The sequence below is a fragment of the Curcuma longa genome, chromosome 11 (genome assembly GCF_044706935.1).
Source record: "Curcuma longa cultivar G26 ecotype Majalengka, Jawa Barat chromosome 11, ITB_CL_G26_1.1, whole genome shotgun sequence".
NCBI lineage: Eukaryota > Viridiplantae > Streptophyta > Magnoliopsida > Zingiberales > Zingiberaceae > Curcuma > Curcuma longa.
Window position 1 is genome coordinate 3206113 of NC_133871.1, and position 10334 is coordinate 3216446.

General features: G+C 43.1%; 1 long non-coding RNA gene across 1 annotated transcript; it reads right to left on the reverse strand.

The window, feature by feature from the left end:
• On the reverse strand, positions 1-545 carry LOC141838078 (uncharacterized). The gene is made up of 2 exons (XR_012602613.1): positions 332-545; positions 1-230 (listed from the first exon to the last, which is right to left on the reverse strand). It is a non-coding gene; the product is annotated as an uncharacterized LOC141838078 (long non-coding RNA).
• Positions 546-10334: the final 9789 nt, after the last annotated feature.

The following is a 10334-nucleotide window of genomic DNA, read 5'->3' on the forward strand; positions in this document are numbered from 1 at the left end:
GAAAAGAAATCACCACTTTTGTATTGCCATAAACTTTTTAAAACAAGAAAGAAAAAAGAAGAACAGAGAGAAAAGAAAAAGAAAGAAGAACAGTTAAAGAGCGCTCACTTCTAGAATCTTCGTTAAAGACGAGCCTAAAGAGCAAGGCTAAGTTGGAGGTAGGAGGATCAGTTGCTCCCTATAGTTAAAGAGCGCTCACTTCCAGAATCTTCGTTAGTGGACTGCTCCCTCTATAGTTAGAGAAAGAAAAACAGTTAGAGAAAAGAAAGAAAAGAAGAACGCTCAGGCTCCGAAGGCTTTGAGAGGAAGGCGTCGAGGAAGAGCCGCAGACCCTAATCTGTAGAGTTCCAGTAGAGGCAGGGAAATGAGGCATCGGAGAAGAGTTGTAGACCCTAATCTGCGCTCAGTTTTCGAACGCCCCGAGGAAGAACGCGAAATTCGCGGTTTCGCCTACGACCTGCTTGAGCTTGCTGCTCGCGTCGAAGAAGAGGCTGCTTGAGCTCGCTGCTCTCGTCGAAGAAGAGGGGAGATGAAGAGGCGAGATCGGGCCATCGGGGTTTTTGACGAGGCGAGATCGGGAAATGCGGCGAGAATGCGAAGGGGACAGCTTAGCTGGATGTTTCCGAGTCGGGTTTTAATAATTCTATCATTCATTAATCCTAAATACTCTAATTTAAGGGGTCCCAAATAAAATTGGGCCCTAGGCATAGGCCTTACCGGCCTATGCCTAAAGCCGGCCCTGGGCACGGACCCTTTGTTGTCTTCAATTTATAAGAGGGGCACGGCCTAGCCATGTCTGAATTTCTGAAAAATATGAGATACGGTCGTGTCTAGTTTGGCACGATCGTGTCTGCTTTGTTATTCCTTTCCCTCTATTTTTTATTTGAAGCCAGATTGAGATTTATTTTGTTTTGTTTAAGAAACCACTAACATGTCAATACAACCATTTTGTGGAATGTAAGATTATTTAAATTTATATCGATGTGTGATAAACTATAAGATTATTTGAAATAACTAATTTATTTCTTAATTAATTGTAGTTTACAATTTTATTTGTTTATAGGATTCAAGGGCTTGTCTGTTTGGCCCCTTCATTACTGACATTGAGTTGGTTGCTGTTCATATACTCAATGAATGCTTGCTGGCTCTTAATGTCATTCAACAAAGCAGCCAGAAAGCAGCTGGCTTGTTGAATTCATTCATTTTGAAACTCAATGCCAACCAAACTACACTCATATTGATTCAGAGTTCCAACATCTTGTGCTCATGTGCATTGAATAGGGCAGTGGACATTAGGTAGCTTGTCACAAAGATAATCAAACAGCTTATTTCTTGCTTGATGAACCATTATTGACTTCTCTCAACCAGGAAATAAAGAAAATCTTTCTCATGTGTGGTGTGTTTTGTTGATGCAGTCTGGCCTGGTCAGACTTGAGTCTAGTCAGAGTCTGTTTTGTTGTTTGACAAGTACAAAAGATTTAAGTTTAGTCTTACCCGGACTAATTGGGCTAGACAAGTTGAGTTTTTGGCGAAGACTCACGTGTGATCCGCGTGCAGGAGTTTGTCGTTTCTAAGTGGCACAGGGGCGCAGAGGCTTTAGCGGCGCAGAGGATCCGAACTGAAGCATGCCCAGCTACTAAGATTTAATGTCCTTGGAATTCATAAAAACCTTTTATTTCAAAGCTCATAAAAATATTATTACAATAAATATTCAGGAGGAATAACATAAAAACTATCACAAGCAGTTTCAAAGCAAACGTGATGCTACAATTTCTGGATATAAATTTGTTTTATTGTGAAAGATTCGCGGAGGATCGCTACAATACTGGTGTAATTGATAAGAGGCAGTGGGATGTGGAATGATGAGAGCGAAGGAAAGAAAGATCATCATGGGCAGGATTTAAAGCAAACATTGACAGAGTTTCTCGATACTAGTTAAGATTCTGCGAGGCTAATCGATACAATAAACACCGCAGGCTAATCGAGCTCAAGTAACGTGTAAATTTCTTTAAATTTCGATAGTGGGCAAAGGGGAGTTGATACTGTTGAGGACGTCAAATCGATCGACTCAAATATTTCACGAACAATGAAAAAACAAAAATATATGATAAAAGGTTGCGAAGAGCTCGAATTTCGAGGCCCTGCTGAAGAAAGCGAAAACAGCCCGGAAATGGAATGGTGCTGCGCCAAAACATTTTTTTCCACAGACAATGATCTACTGAGCTGGAGATATCGAGATCAGAGATAGGAAAGCCAAACAAACAAAAGAAAATGCCGAGTACGGCGTAGCGGAGAGTATAAACTAGGTCCGAAGACAAGAAAAAACAAAACAAAACAAAAAAAACAGAGGAAGTAGAGAAAGACAAACTGACCATGCTCTTCCAGCTTTCAGGCGCCACCAACACCTCGGCCTTCAGCCGCCACGCGCTAACAGATGTTTGTACGGCTACCGGCCCTCACAAGGAAAGTTTCTTTTCACCCAAAACTTGCATAGTTTTTTCCCAAACAATATCCATAATGTTTAATAGGCTCCTCAAAGTTTGAGTAACTAAATGTCTTGGGATTTCAAGGTCCTCGTCCAACTCCTGGTCAAACTCGGTAATTGGGCTAGTATAGCCAAATATCTCTAGTTTTCTTATGTACCTAAGGAGGTTGGTATACAAGATCCCTTACAGGAGCTCTTTGTAGTGCATCGGCATTGGTCATCAGCTGCCGAAACAGGGGCTTCACCACGCTTCAGAGCGCGGACAGAAGAGAAGAGGGATAGTCAAACACAATTGAAGATACAACAAGGGTAGATAAGAAAAGGGCATTATCCTTAGTGAGTAATAAAGTCTGATCCGGAGCAATAAAAAAATAAGGCCTAAGATGATATGGATATTCGAAAGAGGAAGTGGTTGAATCCACAATTGAGGGAGAGAAAGGGGTGCACTAAATGTGCCACAATTGGTATAAAAATAGATGACATTTTTAACAAATTTGTGACAAGAAAATTTTTAATCATCAATTTGTGTACTAACCGATTTGAAACTTGACAAGCCGAAACAATGTTCTCCCCCGTAATAGTTAATTGTAATTTTTCGATTTACCTACTCACAAATAATCATGAAACCGACCGTGTGAGATTGTTAGGTGGATTTCATTTTTTACTGCAATGTATTGACTGATCAGTAGTCTTTAATCAAATCGGTTGATAAAAAATAGATAAGATTGTAGCTTGATTAGTAGTTGAGTTGGATGCTCCACTATCAAGGAATATATGAAGGGTAAATTCATGTCCGTAAATATTGAGGAGATACCGGACTCATATATTAATAGTAGTACATCAGAGTTTTGATGAATTGCATATCAATATCCTTAGACTCCGAAATAAGAAGTCCTTTCCCTCGATCTGTAAGCCACAGGTCAGGAGTAGAAGTAGTGGCTTTAAGGTTTGGTTACTTCAGCCTCTATATATGCCTCAAGTAAACTTATTCAAGTTTCAAAAACAAAAACTCTTGTTTCAAGTAATAATTTCGTATTCTGCCTCGACAATATGAGATGTAGGAATTATGATATCAAAAAGTTATTTGAGACTGATTACAAATTTGTCTCTTACAAGTGTGACAAGTATTAATAACAGGATAAAAAACACAAGTGAAACAAGGAGCATTATCGTTGGTCAGATCCTAAGTCTATTAAGTTTTGAGGTATGAATTGGCAATGCATAAAATCCAAATTATCAGTTGATAAGGTTAATAATTGATCCATTATATTGTCTAAATCTTGCTCAAATTGGAAACTTGTGATCCCATATTTTTTAGCTAACTATAGGGCTTATTTATAAAGGAGTTTACTAGAGTGAAGTCAAATGAAGATGGGACTTCTTCCATATCGTCAACTGATATAATGAAATAGATAGAAGAGACATGATATATCAGATTGCACTTCTACTAAGTCCAAATTAGTACAGAAGACTAATTTTGCTTCCCTAGTAATACAGATTTTTTCCTTTAGGACAAGTAAAAGATAAGTGTGTTGGTTCATTACAAGCAAAATGTTATTGTATTAGCATATGTTTTCTTTGGTTTAAATTTTCTCACATGTTTGTTAATAAGGCTTTTTTACTTTACTCTTTCTCAAGTGGTAAGTGGTGTTAGGTTTGAATTTGGAACCAATCTATTTCTTCTTCGATGTTGGTGTGTTCCGTATTATTAAAGAGTATATAGTTGACTACAAAAATTATATTATTGAATTTTCAATTGTTTTTGTATATAATGACTTTTTTCTTTAAGCTTGGTAATCATATGTTGTAAACGTACTCATATATTGTCATATTAGATGGCACATTCATATCAGTCCATAATTTAGTATTTCTTTATCTAATTCTCCAAATAATTACCTAAATAATTGCTCTCTTAGAACTAAATTATAATAATTATCGAAGATTACAGTAAGTGCTAAAAATTATTACAGAATTATATAATCCAGTTTCAATTGAATAACTGTTGTCTAAGTCCCACATTGCCTTTTTCTGACGTATGTCTAATTCTGTGTTGGCATCCCTAGCTGTTAAGTGTTTATGGATGGTATATCAAAAATTGCCTTGAGAGGCAATTCTAATAACTTCTGAAAATTTTAATTTAAAAGCTTCTCAAGCTACTCTAATCATATCTCCTAAGTAGTTTTCTCCTACCTGAAGCATGACTTCATCAGTTTCTATGTCAAGTTCGTGTTTGACTTGATAATCTCATTTTACGGAGATAATGCTTTGCTCTAAATATGTATCATATAATTAAAGGTCCCTCAATTATGTTGAGTTAAACCTTGTCTTTTTTCAAAAAATATGATTGCTAGTGGCCTTCTCTCTATAGTTCTAAATAAAGGATTATTATTAGTATAAGAAGTCATTTCTTTTCTTAAGAGATAGTCTTGCTCATAATCCATTGTTCTCGTAGAATATTCAAAAGGTTATCGAGAAATAACAAACGATTCTACTGGATTCATTTCTTGTTTAAGTTTTCTGACAGTTCAATTAAGTCTTCTAGGTGTATATAAGTAGTAGCTTCTGTTGGGAAGGTGTTCATTAAGTTACCTGAGTCTAATCTGTTCATTAAGTTCCAATTATATGCCTTTCTACTTGTTAAAGAATTATTTGTTTACTCAATTGTAGGTGTTTCGTACCTAGTTGTTAAGTATTTGTAAAGGGTCTTGATCTTTTTCCTTCATTGCGAGAAGTAGAAGGCTGGCCACTAAATCTCACTGTCAAGCTTCCATTTCTGTCTTTATACATAATGGGGTCCATTGAAGTAATTGTTTGTTCTAGAGTTCCTAGATTTATAAGGAGATCTATGATTGTGTTTAAGTGAGTATCAAAATGTAGACAGTGATTATAAGTTTTTGTTCTGACATAACAACATTACATTGTCTATTCTGATCTAATATGATCACTTTTCGAAAGGGGCATTGTAGTACTGAATCTAAATAATCTAGTCTCTTGCGTTCTTGAAAAGAGCCAGATGATAAAGTCATTTACTACCATATTGTCTACTTAGTCCTAGGTGATGTGGTAAGTCTTGCCCGAGTTCGACGTGGCAGGGTAGGTCAACAGGAGATCCAACCTGACAAGTCCCGGGATCCATAGTCAACATTACCCTATGAACCCAAGCCCAGTTATCCCTGGCACGGCCCATTCAGCCTGTCTAGCTAACCTTATCTACTCGGCCTGTTTGTTCTTTCACCCCGTTTACCCGGGTGAGCTCGGCTCCAGCTAGTTCCGGGTACTCCATTTCCCTCCGCAGCCAGCACTCAAGTCTACTTAGTGATTGACCTACTTAGGCTTGATCAGCTTACTCGGTTCACTCAGTTTACCCAGACTACTCAGTCCATTCGGCCTGCTCGGATACTCATTGCGTCTACCCGAGTAATCCCAACTATAGTCGGCCTCGGGTAACACGTATCCCGTCTCAATCCGTTGTTATCACTCAAATTACTCACACTAATTAACCTATCCGGTCTGCTTGGTCATCCATGTCGTTTTACCCGGGCAATCCCATCTATAGTTGGTCCCGGGAGAGCCGCCTTATTTCGACATCAGCACTCAGGTCACTCAGTGCTTGGTCTGCTCAGACTTATTCTGTTCACCCGGTTCACTCAGCTTATGTAGACTACTTGATATACTCGGTATGCTCTGCTATTCATTCCGTTTACCCAGATGATGCTATTTATAGCTGGTCCCGGGTAACCCACCTTACTCCGACATCAGCACTCGCATCACTCAGACCGTTTAGTCTTCTTGGTCTGCTCGCCCATTCTATTTACTCGGCTTACCCAGATAATCCCAGTCATCGTCGATCTCGGGCATCTCTTCCCACTCTGACATCAACCCAGTCTCAAGTCTCCGGGTTAACAGACAAACAAACTACAGACAACCAAGCGTATGAACCGCTGTACAGGGGGAGGGCTATGGCTACGCCTCGTCAGTGCTGCCAACTTTCCACTTACAGCTAAACGACAAAGGCGACATACAGAATCAAACCACAGAGCAATTATAGGACATATTGTCTTTGTCTCCTAGATGCCACTCTACTGGCATAAATGCCACTCTATTGGCATAAATGTCAGCAAGATCCAGGTCTTGTCCCCCCAGATACCATCATAGTCTGCTCCCCCGGCAGAAGGAATGTTCTCCCGCACAGGTATACAATTCACACGCAGGTACAAGCTCGCTCTCTCGACTCTCGCATATTGAAACTACTATTGTCACTTTTTCTTACTTTCACATTCGCCGAAGATTGACTTGAGCATCAGAGTGGCCTGCCGGGACTCCCCGGCACCAGTTAATCCGTTCGTTTGTGGTAATCTCGCAGATCTTCATCTTATCGGAGCCCGCTAAGGTTGAGGTGGCATTTCCTTGACTGGTGGGATGACTATCGACGGCATTTGGTCAGAACAAATTGGCGTCGTCAGTGGGGAATCTGAGCTAGACGTCACGATGGTTACCACCAAGCGCACCACTGACAACCGCGAGCCTGAGGAAGAGCTGAACCTGAGAGATCTCATCACGGTATCACGCAAAGGTCTTCCACAAATTATCCAAGACATGATAGATGCAATGCCGAGACATGCTCAGCTACCGCCCCCTCCTGCGCCCACAACAAGAGCTGGAGGAAGACTTGCTGCCGATGGGTTCCACCAACCGAGGTGGAGGTTCGACAGAAGCAGACTCGTAGGGATCCCATGCAGGAGGGGAGCGACGCGACGAACGCAAGGGCAAAGCCCCCATGACTCCCTCATTTGAGATACCCAAGACTCCCTTTGACAGGGAGATCCTGGAGCAAGAACTACCCCGTCACTTTCGGACGACGCAAGTTGGAGAGTACAATGGGTCTACAGACCCTGAGGATCATCTCTGTCGGTTTGAGAACACATTTTTGCTTCATCAATACGCCGATGGGGTTAAGTGTCGAGTTTTTCTCAACACTCTCTCTGGATCAGCACAGCGGTGGTTCAACAGGCTGCCGCCCGCCTCCATTCACTCCTTCCAGGAGTTTAGAGAAGTTTTCTTGCATCAATTCTCTAGCTCCAAAAAATATCAAAAAACTTCTCTTACTCTTTTCACGATGAAGCAAAAACCTAGGAAAACCCTGCGAGAATACCTTCATCGCTTCAACAAGGTCGTTTGGGACATACCATCGACCTCCTCTGACATCCTCACCAGTGCCTTAACCCAAGGGCTGCAAGACGGAGATTTCTTTCGCTCTCTGGTAAAGAAGTCACCCCCTAGTTATCCCAAGCTGTTGGAGCGCGCCAACAAGTATATACACTTGGAAGAGACCCAGCTTGCTCGCCAGAACGACACCGGCTCTACCCCACCAACTGACAAGAAGCCGGCTCCAGCACCTCCTCGACGGAAAGCCCCGCTAAGACCTCTCCAACATCCCTCGCAACGTCGTGAGGAGCGCATCGTGCAAGCGGTGGACACTTTCCCTATCCTGGGGGAATATAGAAATTCGGCCGAGTAGCTCAAATCTGAGGAGCTGAGTAGCTCTCGGATGATATTAAGGAGACTTTCAGCACACTGCGACAGTACAGTCTCAAGCTGAACCCGAACAAATGTTTATTTGGCATGAAGAGTAGTGGCTTCCTGGGCTACATCGTCACTGAACAGGGAATCGAAGCCAATCCTAAGAAGATCCGGGCGCTCAAAGACATGGCTTCTCCTCGGAGCACTAAGAAAGTATAGAGGCTGGTAGGGAGGATTACTGCCCTATCTCAGTTCATCTCACTCTCGGCGGAAAAGAGCTTACCCTTCTTCACGATCTTACGCCGAGCCACCTGGTTCTCTTGGGATGAGAAGTGCGAGCAGGCTTTCGTGAAGCTGAAGCAATATCTGACCAACTTATCTGTATTAGCCAAGCTTGTCTCGCATGAATATTTGTGGGTGTATCTGTTTGCATCTGAGGAGGCCCTGGGGTCTGTACTGGTCAAGCAGGAAGACCAAGTACAACGTCTTGTATACTTTGCCAACCATATATTAAAGACCAACTACTCCATCTTGTATACAACGTCTTGACGAGGATGCCTCTGAGGAGGCCCTCACCCTGATGGCCAGCAGCTACAGCCATACTTCGTGTCTCACCCGATCACCGTGCTCACTAATAGCAACCTTGATCAGGTCCTCCTGAATCCGAATTTCTCTGGGCGCCTTGTCAAATGGACGACAGAACTAAGTGAGTATGATATCCAGTATCAGCCTAGAACGACCATCAAAGTACAAGCCCTGGCGGATTTCTTGACCAAAGTAACAAGTCAAGACTCCATAGGGGTGTGGAAGGTTTTCGTAGACGGCTCAGCTACGAAGGATGGTAGTGGAGTCGGAGTCTTACTGTGCTCCCCTCGCGGCGATACATTACAGCTCGCTGTCAAACTTCACTTTTGAGTCACCAATAATGAAGTCGAGTACGAAGCTATTTTAGCCGGGTTACAAGCAGCCCCGCACTTGGGCGTCCTGCGAGTCATCATCTACTCCGATTCCCAATTGGTGGACCAGTAGATAAACGATACCTTTGAGATCCGCAATGACCGCCTGAAGCGGTATGCCGAGGCCATAGAGAAGTTGAAGTCTGAATTTCAGGAGATCGTCTTATAGAAGATTCCTCGCGCTGATAATCAGAGGGCTGATAATTTAGCAAAGTTGGCTAGCTCACTATCCACCTGGGAGGTCGAAGAACCTATAATCCAAGAATTGTTGATCGCGCAAGTTGACCAGACGCCTCGGGTTGCTGAACCGGCAGACTGGAGGACGCCGATTCTCGTCTTTCTGAAGCAAGAAATTCTACCCGATGACCAAGAGCAAGCGCGAATTATCAAGAGAAGGGTTGCCAGATTCGTCTTAATCGAGGACACGCTGTACAAGGGCGCTTTCTCCTGGTCCTTACTGAAATGCCTTGGATCCGATGAAGCTGATTATGTTCTGTACGAAATACATCAAGCGGGTGTTGGCTTTGCAACTCCTTCCAATGGTCTTCTTTTCTTCCAGACAAAGTCGCCGACGTGGAAGGAGCGGTGGCGACGTCCTGACCCGGCTCCTCGGCCGGAACCAAGGGCAGAACAACGATCGCCTCCTAGAGGTGATCGATTCCTGGCACATGACGACCAGTGGCGAGAACGCACGCCGCTTCCCAAGCTATCTCTCAAGGATCACCGAGTCCCTCGGGACAACCAAAATAACATGCCCCACCGAAGGGCGATTAACATGATCGCCGGAGACTCTACCGATGGTGATTCTAACCGAGCTAGTAAAGCTCACAACCGCCGATTGGAAGCATACAGCATAGGCTCCAGTTCGGCACAAGCACAAAGCCCTTCCATCAGCTTATTGATCTCTTCCCTGATGATCTTGTCCTGCTCCACCGAGAAGTTCCCGTCTTCTGTCGGATCGGTCGTGCACCCTTCCTGATACTCCATGATAATTGTGGCCACACTCGTGATCTCCGACGTCGTCCAGGCAAAGACGTCGTGATTCTTGACAAAGTTCGCCCTCTGATTATCAACCCGAGGAATCTTCTACAGGACGACCTCCTGAAATTTAGACTTAAACTTCTCCACGACCTCGGCATAGCGCTTCAGGCGATCATTGCGGATCTCGAAGGTGCCCTTTATCTGCTGGTCCACCAATTGAGAATCGGAGTGGATGATGACTCGAAGAGCACTCAAGTGTCAGGCAGCTTGCAACCCGGCTAAAATAGCTTCGTATTCGCCTTCATTATTGGTGGCTCGAAAGTGAAGTTTAACAGTGAGCTGTAATGTATCACCGCGAGGAGAGCACAGTAAGACTCCGACTCCACTACCAC